This window comes from Armigeres subalbatus, chromosome 2, assembly GCF_024139115.2.
Source record: "Armigeres subalbatus isolate Guangzhou_Male chromosome 2, GZ_Asu_2, whole genome shotgun sequence".
In the NCBI taxonomy this organism is placed as follows: Eukaryota; Metazoa; Arthropoda; class Insecta; order Diptera; family Culicidae; genus Armigeres; species Armigeres subalbatus.
Window position 1 is genome coordinate 106,014,646 of NC_085140.1, and position 19,561 is coordinate 106,034,206.

The 19,561-nt window shown below is 43.9% G+C and overlaps 1 protein-coding gene and 1 long non-coding RNA gene across 2 annotated transcripts in view; both read left to right on the plus strand.

Moving 5' to 3' along the window:
• The window catches only part of LOC134210589 (ribosome quality control complex subunit TCF25-like), a 55,853-nt gene extending 48,650 nt beyond the window's left edge, over positions 1-7,203 (plus strand). Inside the window, 1 exon segment of the mRNA XM_062686704.1 lies at positions 6,803-7,203. The gene's annotated coding sequence lies outside the window, so the exon portion shown is untranslated.
• Positions 7,204-8,103: 900 nt separating this feature from the next.
• On the plus strand, positions 8,104-19,342 carry LOC134210590 (uncharacterized). Its single transcript, XR_009978838.1, has 5 exons — positions 8,104-8,175; positions 8,615-9,377; positions 9,470-9,759; positions 10,091-10,246; positions 19,026-19,342. It is a non-coding gene; the product is annotated as an uncharacterized LOC134210590 (long non-coding RNA).
• Positions 19,343-19,561: the final 219 nt, after the last annotated feature.

The following is a 19,561-nucleotide window of genomic DNA, read 5'->3' on the forward strand; positions in this document are numbered from 1 at the left end:
CTGCTCAAATTTTGATTAGTTCCACTTTTTACGAAAAAATGAGAAAGATTTCCGTCAGAAAAAAGAGACGTCAATTTCACTTAGTCTTTGAGTAATTTGAAACGGGCGTGTACAGAAATAGTACCAAATAGTTTTTCTTCAAAATTCCTAACTTCGAGAAAACCCACGTTAGATGTTTTTCGCCATACAAATTTCCGGCGGTTAACTTATGCTGGCTGTTTGCACATATACAGTAGCCGTTCGATAACTGCAAAATGTTTACTTTTCAGTTAACGAATGCCGTTCGATAACTGCAACGCATTCTAGACGTCAAACGGTTGTCAATCGACGTCAGATGCAATAAAAGTGCATCCAAATGTGCAGCGCAATGCAGCTGTCATTGAGTTTGACATCAGTTTGAAGTTTGGTCGGACCGCAAAACTGTTGCAACTATCGAATTGCAGTTAAAAAGCATTGCAGTTAAATGACTTGCAGTTATCGAACGTCTACTGTACATTAGCGCCTGGCCGCTGCGAGTAGGAAACCAGTCATTGCTAATAATTCATTGAGAAAATTCAGATGATAGATAACAAAAATAGATGTTAACATACAGAAACGGCAAATATTGAGAATGTTACTTCACTAGCCGTGATTATGATACCTTGGAGCAAGCCAGAATTTTGACAGATTGATAATTTTCCCATGCAAATAAAACTCATTTTTATCGCTTTTCAGTTTTTGATGTTTCTACCGTTCCAATAGGTTCAAATTCGTTACAACACTTTATTTTGTAGACAAACGGATAAGAACACAAAAAAGACCCCAAAGAAATAAGTTTAAAGCATATAAAACTAAGTAAACAGCCTCAATTTTAAACTTACACTCTGACTCTCTCTCTCTTGATTGATGTTAAGTACTAAGGAACTGTCCATGCGAGATTTTCATACAAATAATAATTTCGTGTGTTGTTGTGTTTTTTTGTTTTTTCTAAATTGCCACGAAAAACTCTTTTTGTTTCAAACTCATTTTCACGAGGAATTTTTCTGCCTGTACAAAACTGAGCTGATTTGTGATTCCGTGTGGTTTGTTTTGTGAATTGACAGCTATATTCCATTGCAAATAATAAAGGTGTGGGGTTCATCGACGTTTGCTTGTGTTGGTAGATCTTCAGCAAAATAAACATAAAAGAGAAATTTTGTAACCCGGCGAACCAAGCGGCGAGGGTTCGTAGTGCCGGTTGACTAATAGCCAGAAGCTAGGCAATTAACTGAAGGGCATAATCGTGGATGGCTAATGTAAATTGATTGGTACTGGCGATTTGCGAAAATAGTTAGTATACACGCTTCATGACAATTCTTTTGGCATATTGCGATCCCAAGTATACAGATACAATACAGATACAATCGCGATGTCAACACAATTTAGAGTAGAATTCTACTTTTCGCTACTGTGGAAAATATTTTTTCTAAAAGTAATTTGTTGACAGCTAACTAACACTAGCAGACATCGACTTCCTCCGCACCTTTATTAGATCCCATTTACTTTTGTCAGCTAAGATCACTACCACACAGATAACAAGCTACCACTTTAACTCAGAAGAGGCTCTGTCGGCAATGAAGTTGACCGCTTGTATGGAAAAATGCCAGAGCTGCCAGTCTTCTTGATAAAGTGGTCTTCGCTATTAGTTTAGTTGTTCTCTATTCTGCATTCGTCTCTCTTTTCTAAGCTTCTCTTCTCTCTTGCTAAGTGCAGCGCAGCGCATCCAACAGCAATCTCAATGGATTAACGAATGCTCACAAGCTTCAACCGACAACCGTACCAGCAGCAACGGTAGCAGTGCGTGGCGCGTTGTTACATACACATTTCGTGGCGCATACAAGATAAGCATTCGCGTCTATGTGGGAACACGTGATTTGAATTATGGGTGCGCGTGAGTGAGTACGTTTTCGCGTTTGATCATTAGAGGGTAAGAGTTATGTGTCGGGTTATTGCGTACTTACACTCATCTCGTGGTGCATAGACAATTGAAAATTCATGCGCGTACTTCATAGAACACGTGCGCGTATATGTAATTTGAATTTCGCGAGCGCATGATTGAGTACGATTCGCGTTTTGAGATTTCTCTCATTTCTTTTTTTTCCACAGAAACATGTATTGATTGTTTCATTGTGAGACGCCATTTTTTTTTTTCGCGCCGCGCGTCATGTCGCGTGGAGACCGAGCAAAATGTTCTTAGTTAATTGCTGTGTGGTCAAATTTTATTTAAAGTTATTACGTTTTCGGCTGGATGTTTGCAGGAATTTTAAAATGTGTGTACATACCTTGGAGAAAAAAGGTGTCGTAGTTTGATATCTTCTCGCTAACCAGCAAGAACGCACTATCAAGCACATTTTATAAACACCATTCTCGTTTTTTTTTTTCATTTCACAAATCTTTCTAATTAATTTTCCTTTGTTTTTTTCACTTAAACTTATACGAATAACGCAATATGGCGGGTCACAAGCTTTGGTTGGTAGATATTCTTTTTTCCACTTTCTTTCAATTAAATTTCCAAATGCACTTATAATCACTTCTTTTTTTCTTTACCTGGTTATTGGATCTTCTTTTGCAACAATTCGATGAACAATTTATTTCCACTTCGAAAATTAACACTTCCAATTTCTTAAACACCGAGATTTTTTTTTTTCACCCTCGTCGCCACTTGTGATACCGAGATGTTTAGCACACGCGTCCAACTTAAGTAATAATCGACTGTGCTCGCGCACTCGCTAGTCTAACCCTAGAATGCTCCAAGGCAATACCCATACATGGAGACCCGTACACAAGACGGTGATCTATACTTACTGTTTGAGCTATCCACCACACTAGGATTCGCTCAGAATCTCGGAGGAATTCCTTTTGGAATCTTGGAATGATTTCTCTTAGAATATCTGAAAGATTTCCTTTTGAAAACCCGGAAGGATTCCCGTCCGAAATGTTCGAATTCCGGAAGGATTATTGCCCGAATCCCATAAGAAATCCCCTTAGAATCCCGGATGGATTCCTCTTTGAATCCCGGACGGGTTCCTCTCGGAATAGATAAACTCAAATCGGAATCCAAGATGGATTCCCCTTTGAAAGCCCGATTCTCCTCAGAATCCTTGAATCCCGGAAGGATTAGCCTCTAAATTCTGGAATGATTTGTGCCAATATCCAGAAAGGATTCCTGTTCGAATTCCGATTGGATTCCCGTCCGAATTCCGGAAGTATTCCTCTCAGAATCTCAGATGGATTTCCCTCGGGATACTGGATGGGTTTCTGCGGAATATTGGATGAGTTACCTCGGAATCCCAGATGGATGCCCCTTGGAAGCCCGGATGAATTCCTCTCAGATGGATTTCCCTCGGGATGCTGGAAGGATTCTCTTTGGAATCCCGGAAAGACTCCAGTTCGGAAATTTTCCATCCGAATCTTGAAAGGATTCAGCTAAAAATCTTGGATAGATTCGCCGCAAAATCCCAGATGGGTTCCCTTCGGAATCTTTGGGGATTCACCCGAATCCAGAATGAATTCCGCTTGGAGTCCACGATGGATTCCCCTGATGAAAATCCAAGATGGATTCTCTTTTGAATGCTGGATGAAATATCCCGGAAATCCAGAATGAATTCTCCTCAAAACCCCGAATGAATTCTTTTCGAAATTCTGGAAGGATTCCCTTTGACTTCTGGGAGAAATCCTTTCTCAATCCCTGAATGATCTCCGTCCGAATCCTGAAAGGATCCCCGTCTCACGGAAGGATTTCTCTCCGAATCTCAAATGGCATCCTGGATGAATTATGAAACGATTTCCTTTGGAATCTTGGAAGAATGTTCTTTAGTATCCCGGAAGGATTTCTTCGAGAATCCCGGAAGGATTCTCCTTGGATGGATCTCGGGACGGTAGTGGTGTGTTAAATCTACACACCCACAGTGAGGCCCAAGTGTTGCATGGGGAGTGTGCCTACTTCGGTAGGGTAGCGTGTGGTCTGCTTCGGCAAAAGAGTGAGTGATCGGCTTGTGCTGAGGAAGGACTGTCGTAGCGGGTAACCGCTATCGGCATCCCGAGGCACGGCTGAAGTTTGTGCATAGACTACCCAAGCAACCAGAAGTTCGGATAAGAAGGGCTATTTTGGCTTAATCAGCTCTCATTTTAATTTACAATGTTATGAAAACTCATATGTGAATATGTACGTTATGTGGAAGATATTGATTTGGAAAATGTATTGGAGGTAACCACTTTCCCTTCGATGGGACTCGAACCCATGACCCTACAGTACGCTAGACTGGTGCTTTAACCAACTAAGCTACGAAGGACCTCCGTCGGCCTTCGCAACCTAGCGGCTACTGAACGAGCTCGAGATTCCCAAATTGGACACATAGTCAAATCACTCGCAATCCATTTATCAAGCCAATACTTCCACATGTGTATTGTACACGTCCACATTAGAGGAGCGTGAGTATTTAGAATGTCTGGCGGCTATACACATTCTTCATCAGCAACGGTACCGATCAAGCGAGGTTGTGTAAGCTATTTGCCAGTCGGTCGTCAAGCTCAGACCCGACCGCATTGCGTAGGCAAGAGCACGCAACTCAAGTTCAGTTCAATCAAAGGTAATTGCCTATTTCCGGGGATTAAACCACCCGACTTGGACGTTAATTTACAATGTTATGAAAACTCATATGTGAATATGTACGTTATGTGGAAGATATTGATTTGGAAAATGTATTGGAGGTAACCACTTTCCCTTCGATGGGACTCGAACCCATGACCCTACAGTACGCTAGACTGGTGCTTTAACCAACTAAGCTACGAAGGACCTCCGCTTAGTGTACCGCTAATGACTCATCGAGGCATGGTAATGGATTGATAGAGTGAGTATCCAAGTACGTTTCAAATGGTGTGAGTGCCTGTGTGAATGAGTACATAAAGTATAGCCTATCCCCCAGAAGTAATGCTGGAAAGCTGTCCCGGGGGGATATTGCCGTTGGTTCCCAAGGAGGGTTTTGTGAGTAGGACCGATGGTTGGGAGCTGGGTTGTAAATATTCGGCAGGACTGAATGAAGGTGATGTTTGTTGATTTTATTTTGTTATTTTCTTCCTTCCTTGAAATCGATCTCACATTCCCGAGGAGGGAGAGGAGTAAACAACAGATCTTACATCACCCTGTGCGCCACAAATACGGAATTCCCCACAGTAAAATGTACACATTCACCAAGCAAATGACAAACATTCACCACGCGTTTCAATGGACCACTGATATTCATGTGGTAACGCTCCAGTAACGGTAACAGAGACCAAGTGTACAAATATGCAGAAATCGGCAGGCTGATAAAATACGGCAGATTACAGTGGGCTGGACATGTAGTGCGTAAGCCGGAAAAGAGATCAGAAAAAATCATGTTTAGCAGAAAAACTTGAAAAAACGTCGGCTCCGGAGTTAATCCCGCAGTCACTGGCTGTGTGCAACCGAGACAGACCCGCTTGCGGCCGGCGTGCAGGGACACTGACGACTGGCGGCCCAAGACGGAGCGACCAGGATTAAGACATTGCATACGGTTTTGCTCCGAACAACACGGAGTGTACTACCATCATACGTATAAATAGGTATATAGGGGTAACTTTGAGAAGATGGAAGAAGCCTACATGAGACTGAAGAGGAAAGCAAGGCGGATCGGACTAGTTATCAATACGTCGAATACGAAGTACATGATAGGATAAATAATGCTCAAGAGAAAACAATGTTAGCCATTCACCACGATTTTGTATCGGTGGTGACAAAATCGAGGACTCACTGATGACCTCCGAAAACGATACCAGCAGAAAAATTGGAAGATGCATCGCGGTAGGAAGTCGTACTTGCTTTGGACTCCGCAATACGCTCCAAACTGATCGAATAAAGTTCGCCGTACCAAACTGACTATCTACAAAACGCTCATCAGACGGGTAATTCTATACGGACACGAAACCTGAACGATGCTCGTGGAGGACCAACGCGCACTTAGAGTTTTCGAAAGGAAAGTGCTGCATACCATCTATGATGTGGTGCAGATGGCGGAAGGTACATGAAGGATACTAATGAACAACGAATTTCATCAGCTGTTGGGAAAACCGTCCCATCATTCACACCACGAAAATCTTACGACTACAGTGGGCCGGGCACGTAACCAGAATGTCGGACGCAGACTCAGAAAATAAATAATAATAGGAATCCCATAAGAATTCTCTCTAGAATCCCAAAGGCGGAACAAATCTGGGATTCCTAAGAGAGCTCGAATCCTGAACGGAACTTTTATGGAATCTTAGGAGGAATCCTCTTGCGATCTCGAACGGAGCCCCTAAGTGATCCCGAAGGGAATCCTACTGGAATTTAAAATTTTTTCTAGTCTCGGAAGGATTCTCTTCCGAATTTCAGGAGAATTCCTTTCGATGTCCCATAAATATTGCAATTGCAATAAATATGCAATATAGAATCCAAGAAGTATTCCGTTTGGAATTTCATAGAAATTCTTTTCGGAGTCTTAAAGTGGTTCCGTTGAAACTCCGAATGGATTTTTATCGGAATCCATTCCAACCGAAATACTTTATTTCAATACAATTATTTGGGCAAAATCTTGCATAAACTCTGGAAAATTCTTTTAGGAGTTTCTCAAGGCACCTCTGGAAATCTTGTGAATTCTGGAAAATCCTCTGCTGTGTTCTAGAGGTTGGAACACCTTGGAACAAAACCTACGATACATTATATTTATTGAATTATCTTAAAATAAATAATGCTTCCATTCCAATTGACATTTTTTTTGTATTTCAGCGTCTGAAGTCATCGAATGTGCCAATTAGTTAAGTTATTTTCATCGTTTTCATACGGTGGTACCGTCAAGTCGCCATTCATCGTGCATGTTCGTCTAGAACCGGCATATTTCAAGTGATAAACTGCTCACATTTCGCCATGCCGTTACACCCGATGGGCTTCGTTTGCAGGATTACTCGCTTCCTCCGGTAATTATTGCAGCGGATGATGGCAATTAATCATACGAACAGATAGTGGAAACTCCTTAACATACCCTGGCAAGCAAGACTATACCAATCGACGATCAATGACACCCGTTCAGGGAAATTCAATCTGTGGGCATAAATTTAATTTTCTTCGTTCAAATGCTGCAAAATATAACAAATAAAAATGACTGTATGTACAATACCATTAAAAAACAAGTTATGTTTAATAAACCGAAAATACCAATACTGAATACCTTCATGCATTAGGCAGCTTTACAGGAGGTTTTACATCACATATTGATTTACATCGCTTTGTTTACGTAGTTGTATGGATTACATCGAGAGAAATTACATCGTTTCTGTTTATTACACAGCGAGCTCTCGAGTACATCGCGCAGTGTAATATTCAACAACCGATGGATTCACTTGGTTGCAGCGATTTCGATGTAATATTCAACTACTTTTTTTGCTGTGTGGATTTAGTTGATAGCAGAGTTTGCCATCTGATCCATCACCGTATTGAGTGGATACATTGCTGGGAGGGGTTAATTAACAGAAGAATTCTATCTGCTTTCATGCCAATGGCGAGGAAAATGTTCAAAACATATATTCCGTATACGAATGATTTATTACTTATTATAATAAGGCCAACGGAACTTTTCGAATTAAGTCTATTAAAAATGTACCATCAGCGAGCCTTTCAGGTGGCAATTGATATCGTTAAATAGAAGAAATCCACACCTCGCGAAACATGGATCATACATTCTCTATACGAATGTTAAATATCAATAATATTATTCCTGCAGGTTTTCAAAAATATCTCTGCGAGTGAAAGAGATAGCTTATAAAATTATGGGCGTTATTGTTTATGATTTCGCCCAAACGTCATACATGATAGCTCTAAATTAGAATTAAAGGTTCCTTTATTCGGCTTGTATCCACAGAGCTGATCAGCTTTACATTCAAGCGTTATATACCGATATACGGCTTCTTTTACTGCTTGAGGTTCATACTGCCAATAAGCACTTGAAAAACATATATAGAACTTATAAGCACTGAAAAGCTGTTATATGGTACAAATGCGGCTTATTACAGTGCTTAACGATTACCTGGGTGAAAAGATATTTTAGTTACTAGATAAAGATTGTCGCTTCGGTTCCCTTTGTTCTGCTGTCCGAAACATGTGTGGTACATACCTGAGACGAGACCTGCAAAGAGGAAAAAATGTAACTTCAGCTGCTGCCAGTCAACTGCTGTCACGAACTGTCAGGTGCAGGTGCAACCAGCAGCTTTTTGAGTGAAAGTATTGGTATCCCAAATAAAATATTTCACATCATTTTTGTTTCACCAAGACTTTTTTACTTTAACGAGTATTCCAAACCTTCCGTTTAGCTTGTTAATAATCAGTAATAAACCTGTGTTTTGTTCCCGGTATAAAAATCCTTATGAAAATGAATAAACTATTTCGTGAATTGGATACACTTTTATTGTGCTCAGAAGGGTCCACCTGGGGCTTAGGTGAAACAGTTAAGTAAACAGTTGAAACTCGATGGTCAACTGTGATGAAAAGAAGAACAAGTGTCAAAACAAGAGAAAAGAAGCAGCGTCTTTGCAGGTCTCGTCTCAGGTACATACCTGTCAAATCGTATGGATTTTCCTTCTTTGACATTTAGCTCCCCTATCCTCGCCAGCAAAAGATGTTCCGGACAGCGACGACAGCGACAATCTTTATCTAGTAACTAAAATATCTTTTCCTGGGTGCAAATAAATTAAAAACAAAAACTATTTGATTATGACCTGAGACGAAGTGTGAGAAAAAGAAGCGAGCAAATCACAATCTACACATAACTCTTCAAATTGGTGAAATCGGCAATCACAGCAAAAAATAATGTAATGTCCATCGACGTAATTTGAGCAACGTAGCAAATATTCGATGTAATGACGAAATTCGAATGTATAATGACATCCATTTGGATGTAATTCTACATCTCCTTGAAATTACACAGGTTTAGAACTACCAGTTTCCATTTACGTTGCAAGTGTGTAATATTCGCATGTCAAAGCGATGAATATTACACACAATCATGTGCAACCCACTTATTCAAAAGTTGTAGTGTGAAATTACACAACTTTGAATGTGATATCACAATAGTTTACTACGCAATATTGTATATTGGCAACACTGACCTTTTTCGCTTTTCGTCATTCGTCATCGTTTGTCATCAGTACGCCATTTTTGTTTGGTTGTTTGCTGCATTTGCTGCGGTTGCTTTGCTGAATTTCAATTTAAAAAAAAGCAGGCATTTTGGTGCGCGAAAAGGTCGAGCATCCCTTGTGAACTAAATTTGAGATCTGGATCGCAGAACTGGATAAACGACACTCCTGTTAATGTAAGTATCCGATCATCAACATCCTGTAAAGTTTATACCGGGTTCCCCTCGGATTTTCATTTGACAATATTCAAGGAAATTTTTAATTTCAGCACAACTACTCGGGAACGGAATTCATTTGGAATGGAACAAAATTAAAATTATTGCCCGTGATGAGCAACATTCATCATTTGGAATTCCTGGTTCCGATTTCAAAAAGCTCAGGCCCGGCAGAAAAAAATAAACCGGATGACGATCCAGTGCTAAACGATGGAAACAGTTTTGCGAATCGTTGGCAAAGGGATGGTACAAACTCGGGAACAAAGGCAACATAGCCGAAACTGGACGATTATTTTGCAGAAGACAGAAGGAATTAGATATCGCCGAATGTAGCGAAAAATTGGTGAGTACTTGTGGAAACTGGTCTAGAAACAATTTGTAGTTTTACCGGTTCAAGAGTTTTGATACTTTATCTGTATATCTGCAACACTCATTTCTTGGTTTCGACCTATCTGGTTTGTGTATATAACATAATCAAACTTCCTACTTGAATTCTAGGTAGATTCTTAATAGAATTATAAAGCGATTTTCAAAAGAACTACAAAATTGTTCAACAGAAACCTTAGAAGCATCTTTTCAGTAATCTTTTAGTGTGTTCAATTGATCCATCGATTTTCTAAGCACTGTTCGAAAACATCTGAAAGTACTTCCTAAAGCTGGAACTTTTTTTTCAGACTGGAACGGTTCATCTCCATCAGCGAGTCTAATCAAAGGAGTCAAGCATGCGAGATTCTTCCGGCTCAAGAACAATTTATGCCTCGCTGACAGACGTTCGGTTACAACATATCCAGTATCATATAGGAGCATAGAAGCCGCCTTGGCATAGTTTGGTGAGTAATTGATTATGTTTTAATTTAGTAGCGAATTTAGTAGCAAAACTTTTAAAATGCAGCGTGTCATAAATGTTTGACAGTCTTACGTAACACAAATTATATTATTATTTTAAACTATTCAAGGAGCATCTAAACCAGCTGATTACATACTCGTAAGAGTATTATCAGCAATGGTTCAAATTGTATGGGTATGGATGTATACATTATTTTTTAGAAAGCAGAATAGCTATCCAATTACTTGAACTTTTATTATGTCTGAATTATTTTATCTACCAAGGAAGTAAGTTCTAGTTCCTTATGCATTATTTCACCTAAAAGATCAGAGAATATTTGTCGGAGGAGAAAATTAATTCCATCATTGAACTTGCGACAAGATTTTTAATTGTTTAATTCAGTTTTCAGTAAGTTTAGTTCCAACTTTTCGGTGACAAATTTTAACAGCGTTTTCAAAATGAGGATAAATTTATTTGGTATACAAAGTATACGTAAAGGCTATATATTCGCTCCAAAAACGAACTTTTTATAGCAGGCCCGGGGATCCATAGTGTTATATACCGATCGACTCAGCTCGACGGATTAAAGTGATGTCTGTGTTTTTTTTTTCTTCCTAAGCAATGGAGGGGGAATCTGCTCAACAGACATCCTGGGTTGTCCAGGAAGTGCGGGGTTAGGGACCACCTCCAACAGCAAACGAGGGAGGCAGGACTGCATCCCCGACCCGCTAAACCGTTTCCATTGCCGCCAAGCCCGTCGTCCCTTCGGTACAACTAGAAAGTAATGCTTCAAAGGGGAGGCAGTGCACAACGCACCCTCGAGGTTAGCTGCGTGTCCTTGCAGCATCGAACCTTTCCGTTCTCGGGCTCGGAACCCTCTCGATTGACCGACGCCGCGAATGCGACGATACCATGTTGTTCTTCGCGCGTCCACTTGTTCGATAAAAGGAGTTAGACCACAGGGCACCGGTATGACCCATGCGAACCCTTGGACCATCTCTTATTTGCGCCTGAACTAGCCATTCCTCGAGTCCACGCGCCACCTTCTGTGTAGCTCCGAGACGATTTCGACGATAGCCGATAAAACGTCGTTCCAGCCAACTTCATCTTTACACATCCTCCGGACTAGGTTGTCCGGGGTAGTGTCCAGACCACATGTGGCAAGCATGTGGTCACGCATTTTGCGAAAACTCGGGCACACGAACAACACGTGTTCTGCCGTTTCCTCTAAACCTGCGCACACCGGACACTCGGGCGAGGCCGAGTGTCCGAACCGGTGTAGATACTGTCTGAAACAACCATAAGGACCTGCTTACTGGCATTACATCCCCCACTGGGAAATTGCCGCCTCGCTGCTTAGTGTTCATTCAGCGCTTCCACAGTTATTAACCGCGAGGTTTCTGGGGCTAACACGATGATACTTTTATGCCCAGGAAAGTCGAGACAGTTTCCAATCCGAAAATTGCCTAGACCGGCCCCGGGAATCGAACCCAGCCACCCTCAGCATGGTCTTGCTTTATAGCCGCGTATCTTACCGCTAGGCTAAGGAGGGCCCTTGTAAGAACCTGGGTCAGGTTGAAAGTGATTTCCCCATGGCGTCTCTTAACCCATGTACCTATCTCCGGTATCAACCTATGTGTCCATCGTACCTGCACTGTGATTTTGCAACACGCCTCAACGCCGAGCACTTTGAACTCCCCATGGGGTGCTTGCTGTTCGCAGCTTTGTGCCATTACTTGTGCCCCGGTTTCAGGCACTTGGCACTTGAATATGCCCACAGGGCACACCGACCATCCCACCTTGACGCTCCCTAACTTAACTACCTTGGAGGCGTCCACTGCAGATAGCCGAACTAATGCTACCTGCATCCCTGCCGGACCTTTCCGTAGCCGAACGGCTGCGGTGAGCGTCTCCACTTCACACTGTTGCCGCAGTACCGTGACAGTCTCTTCGACTTCGGTGATCTCGTCCAGGTCTTCAACCCTTAGATTCACCTCCGTCGTGAGTGCCCTCACCTTGACCGTCTCGCCTAGGACTTCCTCCACCAACTTCTTGTAGGCGGCGCTCTTTTGCGAGACGCCCCGCTTCAGCTCGAGGATCATCTCGCCCGTCCGGGTATGTCTTATTCGACGTATGTCGGCGCCGAGTTCACCGAGCTTGACGTCACTCCTCATCGACTTCAAGATGTCCGAGTACATAAGCCCCAAACGCAATACAACGGAACGGCGACGGAAACGGCAATTTGACAGAAAATATATGGGCTAACTGTCAAATTTTCCGTTTCCGTCGCCGTTCCGTTGTATTGCGTTTGAGGCTTTAGCCTCGTCCGTCTTGATGACTAGAGCATCGCCCCTGGAGTAATTGGCGCCTACCCTAGACTTCTTGCTACCCTCATTCGCCTGGGCACTCTTTTCGGCTCGTGACGTCTTCGGTTTGCTATTGTTCTTGACCAAGGTCCAGGAGGCGTCATCCCCCTCTATTTCCCTGATCTGGTGCGGCTGAGAGCTCTCAGTCTGCCGTAACCCCTTACTACCGTCTTTCCTGGGTGGACGGACCTTTCCTTCCTCGGTTTTGGAGGTACCTGGCCGGGGTTCAACTTCCCAGCCCCACTACCCTTGTTCGGGGTAGTAACCCTCCGCGTTTTGGAGCGGCCCCCAGGGAGCTCATCCCCTGGGGACTGTCTTCCCCGTTTTTGTGTCTGCTCCTTTGGAGCAGTCACCCCCGACGTGCCCGCGAATACTTAAGCCTCAGTGTGGGTAGACTTTGGCACCACCGTCTTCGCTGGCACGCCCTCGGTCGATTCGACCTTGCCCGAGTCCGCGAATCCTTGGGCCTCAGTCTGGGTAGACATCGACTCCACGAATTTCACGGGTTTGCACTTGGGCGTCCCGATCGCCCTCTCCAGCTTGGCGTCCAACATCGACTTTCGAAGTTTCAGCAAGCTCCCCTTGAGGACCTTACTGATATTATGCTTCGATGACGCAAAGTCAATGATGGCGTCCAGCTGTTCCGTCGCCACCTCGAAGCCATGGGTCGTCCATAACCACTACCGGCGTAGCCGAGGAGAAGGTTGAGTGACCCACGCTGGCGCTGCGCACCGAGCTGCCGACTATTGCCTCTGACCTCCTAGGCGGAGACCTGAACAACCCACCTCTTGCGAAGGGGTTGTCGCCTACACTACTACCACTAATTGAATAATTGATTTGGTTTTCCATTTTGGTCCCACGAGTTGCTCAGGAAAAGAGGTCCACCACGCCAGAGCCCAGCATGACGCGGTAAGGGACAATTACTGTGGAGGGTGCCCAGGTACCCCACAGGCTCCGTTAAAGGCCTAGCTCATTATTTCACCCCCCTGGCCATGCATCCCCTCGGCACGGGTCGCATAACGCCTTGGAATTAGGGGTTAGGGACGATGATCCCCTTGGTCGCACCCCCTCACTCTAGATGATGTCAGAAGGACAACAGTGCCCAGGCTGCACTACCGGCTAAGTACAAAACCCTTAGCTGGCGGTCGATTGTCATCGGAAGACCCGTAAAAGCGTGAGATTAAAACTTGAGAGGATCAGAGCTGTGTAGGTCGCTCCTTCCCAGACGTCAACTCTCCATTTCGCAGCCCAAGTGACGTGATGTCTGTGTGTGTGCAAAATAATCTCACTCATTTTTCAGGGACTTATCCTTAAGCTATTTGCCCGCAACATGTTGCATTCGACGCGGAATCCTGCCCCATTATTTCGTATTGAAAATTGGCCCAATTGGACTATGGGCTACGGATGGGCAAAATATGTTTTTATTACAAGAAAAATTCTCACTCACTTTTTAGGAACTTACTCTTTGCTCGCAACAAGTTTTATTCGACGCAAAATCTTGTCCCATTGTTTCCTATTGAAAATTGCCCATATCGGACTATGGGTTCAAAAGTGATGGCCAAAACACTATTTTTATAACACACGAGAAAGGCTCCATCACCGCTAGGTGATTAATCTGGGTTTTCAGATACTTATTTATTCGATAGTTATGGTCGATAGTTATGGAGTTTTTTTTCCAAAAATTCATCCCAGGATTCCACTAGAGATTCAAGTTCCGGGAATTCCCGAAGAAGTTTCCCCTTGAACAGCAGTTTCTCCAACGGGAATTCACTTAATATTCAATCTTAACATGTGGACCGATTGAAATTTTATCGATGGTGGCATGATAGATAATGTTTTAGCCAGCGGCCAGTTCTTCCAGGAATTCCTCTAGAAATTCTTCCTGGAGTTCGACTAGGATTGATATGAGTAGTTACTCCAGAAATTTAAGAAATTCTTTCAAATATTCCTCCGGATACCCATCTTAAATTATTGCTAAGTGTTTATCCGTTAATTCTTTTAAATAAACCCAAGAAATTCCCTTATTTCCTCGGTAATTTCTTCGCAATTCATTTAAGAATTCCCTTAGAAACTTCCACGTCTATTTGCGCAGAACTTCCACCAGAAAATCATTCAAGAATTCCCATGTAATCTCCTCCTGACTAGATTTGTGCGCCACCGCCGCCGATGATTTCCACCCGAAATCATGAAAAGAGTTCTTCCAATGATCACCAAACCCGAATTTCTCCAGGTATTTCTCCAAAAACAATCTCAGATTTTTTTTTTGAGAATTTCTCCAGGAAGTCCATTGAGAAATGAATCAAACATTTCATCGGAAATTCGCGGAATTCATCCTAGAATTTATAGAAAGTTTTCAACCAGAAATTCCTCTGCGAATTTATCCAGGAACTTCTTCAAGAAATCCTTAAGGAGGATACCTTTTCCGTCAGGAGAAATATACCAGAGTAGATCCGGGAGCAGTTTTGAAGTACACCTTAAGGATTTGCTGGGGTAATTTAAAAACAAATTTCCGAGAAGTTTCATGGGGAATATATTGATGGATTTGAAGAAGGATTCTTGAAGTAATTTCCGCGGAAACTCCTGGAGGAACTCGAAGAAGAGAAGGCAATTCAGAATTAAATTTACGCGAGTATTCCTAGAAAAACTACTGGAAACTGGAAAAACTGGGGGATATTCTACATGACTATTCGTAAATAAATAAACTTACTGGAGGAATTCCCGGAGAAATTTCGTAATAGTTCCTATGAAATTTGTGGACGCCACAGAAAGTTTTAACAGGGTATTCGGACCAATTACTCCAAGAAATATCAAATAAATCCTGCAGGAATCTCCGAAGGAGTTACCTGAGACTTCCGGATGAACTCCCTGAGGAACTTCCGAAATTCTTGGAGAAAAATTCCGAAGAATCCCTGGACGAACATCCCAACTAAATTCTAGTAGAACTTTCACAAGAATTTCTGGAAGAACTTCCGAAGAATTCCTGGAGCAAATCCTAGAGGAAATCATGGAGGAGCTTTCGGAAGAATTCTTGGAGGAACTTCAGGCAGAATGTCTGGCGTAACTAACTGAGGAATTCCTGGCGTGACATACTGAGGAATTCCTAGCGGAACTTCCGAATTACCTCCTGGTGAAACTTGCAGAGGACTTCCGGGAGGAACTTCCGAAGGAATTCCTGGTGTCACTTCCCGAGGAATTCCTGGCGGAACTTCCGGAGGTATTATTGCTGTTCCAGAGAAAACTTTCTTCTTTACCGAAAGGATTCCAGTAGGAATCCCAAAAGGATTCTCGTAGGAATCCCGAAAGGATTTCCGTCGGAATCTCGAAAGGATTCCCGTCGGAATCCCGAAAGGATTCCCGTCGGAATCCCGAAAGGATTCCCGTCAGAATCCCGAAAGGATTCCCGTCGGAATCCCGAAAGGATTCTCGTCTGAATCCCGAAAGGATTCCCGTTGGAATCCCGAAAGGATTCCCGTTGGAATCCCGAAAGGATTCCCGTTGGAATCCCGAAAGGATTCCCGTTGGAATCCCGAAAGGATTCCCGTCGGAATCCCGAAAGGATTCCCGTCGGAATCCCGAAAGGATTCCCGTCGGAATCCCGAAAGGATTCCCGTCGGAATCCCGAAAGGATTCCCGTCGGAATCCCGAAAGGATTCCGCCGGAATCCCGAAAGGATTCCCGTCGGAATCCTGAAAGGATTCCGTCGGAATCCCGAAAGGATTCCCGTCGGAATCGAAAGGATTCCCGTCGGAATCGAAAGGATTCCCGTTGGAATCCCGAAGGTATTCCCGTCGGAATCCTGAAATGATTCCCGTCGGAATCCCGAAAGGATTCCCGTCGGAATCCCGAAAGGATTCCCGTCGGAATCCCGAAAGGATTCCTGTCGGAATCCCGAAAGGATTCCCGTCGGAATCCCGAAAGGATTCCCGTCGGAATCCCGAAAGGATTCCCGTCGGAATCCCGAAAGGATTCCCGTCGGAATCCCGAAAGGATTCCCGTCGGAATTCCGAAAGGATTCTCGTCGGAATCCCGAAAGGATTCTCGTCGGAATCCCGAAAGGATTCCCGTCGGAATCCCGAATGCCTTCCCGTCAGAATCCCGAATGGCTTCCCGTAGGAATCCCGAATGGCTTCCCGTAGGAATCCCGAATGGCTTCCCGTAGGATCCCCGAATGGCTTCCCGTAGGAATCCCGAAAGGATTTCCGTCGGAATCCCGAATGCTTTCTCGTCAGAATTCCGAAAGGATTCCCGTCGGAATCATGAAAGGATTCCCGACGGAATCCCGAAAGGATTCCCGTCTGAATCCTGAAAGGATTCCCGTCGGAATCCCGAAAGGATTCTCGTCGGAATCCCGAAAGGATTCCCGTTGGAATCCCGAAAGGATTCCCGTCGGAATCTCGAAAAGATTCCCGTCGGAATCCCGAAAGGATTCCCGTCGGAATCCCGAAAGGATTCCCGTCGGAACCCCAAAAGGATTCCCGTCGGAATCCCGAAAGGATTCCCGTCGGAATCCCGGAAGGATTCCCGTCGGAATCCCGAAAGAATTCCCGTCGGAATCTCGACTGCTTTCCTGTCAGAATCCCGAAAGGATTTCCGTCGGATTCCCGAATGCTTTCTCGTCAGAATTCCGAAAGGATTCCCGTCGGAATCCCGAAAGGATTCCCGTCGGAATCCCGAAAGGATTCCCGTCGGAATCCCGAAAGGATTCCCGTCGGAATCCCGAAAGGATTCCCGTCGGAATCCCGAAAGGATTCCCGTCGGAATCCCGAAAGGATTCCCGTCGGAATCCCGAAAGGATTCCCGTCGGAATCCCAAAAGGATTCCCGTCGGAATCTCGACTGCTTTCCCGTCAGAATCCCGAATGGCTTCCCATAGGAATCCCGAAAGGATTTCCGTCGGATTCCCGAATGGTTTCTCGTAATAATTCCGAAAGGATTCCCGTCGGAATCCCGAAAGGATTCCCGTCGGAATCCCGAAAGGAATCCCGAAAGGATTCCCGTCTGAATCCTGAAAGGATTCCCGTCAGAATCCCGAAAGGATTCCCGTCGGAATCCCGAAAGGATTCCCGTCGGAATCCCGAAAGGATTCCCGTCGGAATCCCGAAAGGATTCCCGTCGGAACCCCAAAAGGATTCCCGTCGGAATCCCGAAAGGATTCCCGTCGGAATCCCGAAAGGATTCCCGTCGGAATCTCGACTGCTTTTCTGTCAGAATCCCGAATGGCTTCCCATAGGAATCCCGAAAGGATTTCCGTCGGATTCCCGAATGCTTTCTCGTCAGAATTCCGAAAGGATTCCCGTCGGAATCCCGAAAGGATTCCCGTCGGAATCTCGACTGCTTTCCCGTCAGAATCCCGAATGGCTTCCCATAGGAATCCCGAAAGGATTTCCGTCGGATTCCCGAATGGTTTCTCGTCATAATTCCGAAAGGATTCCCGTCGGAATCCCGAAAGGATTCCCGTCGGAATCCTGAAAAGATTCCCGTCGGAATCCCGGAAGGATTCCCGAAAGGATTCCCGTCGGAATCCCGGAAGGATTCCCGAAAGGATTCCCGGAAGGATTCCCGTCGGAATCCCGGAAGGATTTCCGTCGGAATACCGGAAGGATTCCCGTCGGAATCCCGAAAGGATTTCCTTCGGAATCTCGAATGGTTTCCCGTCGGAATCCCGAATGCTTTCTCGTCAGAATTCCGAATGGCTTCCCGTCGAAATCCCGAATGGCTTACCGTGGGAATCGCAAAATGCTTTCCGGAAAAATCCCGAAAGACTTCCCGTCTGAATCACGAAAATATTCCTGTTGAAATCCTGAGAAGATTTTTGTCGGAATACAAAAAGATTTGTGTCAAAATCCGGGCAGGATTCTTGACGAAATTGTGAGAAGATTCTTGTCGGAATAACGAAAAGATGCTTGTCGAAATCCAAAAAGGGCTCTCGTTGAAATTTCGATAGGTTTTTTTGTTGGTATCCTAGAGAGGATTTCCGTCGGAATCCCGAAAGGATTCACGTTGAAATCCCGAAAGGAGTCCCGTCGGAAATCTGAAAAAAGTCCGGTCGTAATCTCGAAAGGATTTTCGCCAGGATTCCGGAAGAGTTTCATCGGATTTGCGTAAGGATATCTGACGCATTCCCGAAAGCCTGATGAAGATTCTTATCGAAATCCAGGCAAAATCTTGTCGGAATCTCGAAAAGATTCTTGTCGGCATCCGGAAAGGATTCCCGTCACAAACTATAAAGGACTCCCGGTGGAAACCGAATTGGATTCTCGTCGGAATCCCTATAGAATATTCGCCGGAATCCAGAAAGGATTTCTGTCGCAATCCGGATAGGTTTCCCGTCGTCTTCGATTCAGATTAAGTTATATATTTTCCTATGTCATACACCCGCATACCAGATCTGCATGCTAACATATTTTATTATTTTCAGCGGCTTCAAAGCGCCTCCGAACGCGATGGGATTCCAGCAAGACATGAGCCACCCTGGGTCTGCCGATCGATACTGGATTCCTGATGCTCTTCAATATACTCGCTTCAATATGTATCGCCGTTGCATTTGATCTACCGGCGATAGATCTACTGATGTAGTAAAAAAATATAGTATTTTTTTATCTTGTATTCACGAATCATTTAAAAAACTTGACCAAACAATTATTGATGAAAGAAATCCACCAAAAGAAAACTCAATGGTATAAATGCCTTTTATCTTACACTATTTTACATAGTTTAACTTTACATCGCCTAGCTTACGTTGAATAATTTTTACATCGGGAAAAAATTACATCGTTACTGTTTATTACACAGCAAGCTCTCGGGTACATCGTGCAGTGTAATATTCAACAATCGACGGATTCGATGGGTTGCATCGATTTCGATGTAATATTCAACAACTTTTTTTGCTGTGTATATTTAATATTTATTCCGGATGCACATCTCCTGATGAGCACAAACACGCGAACAAAGGAA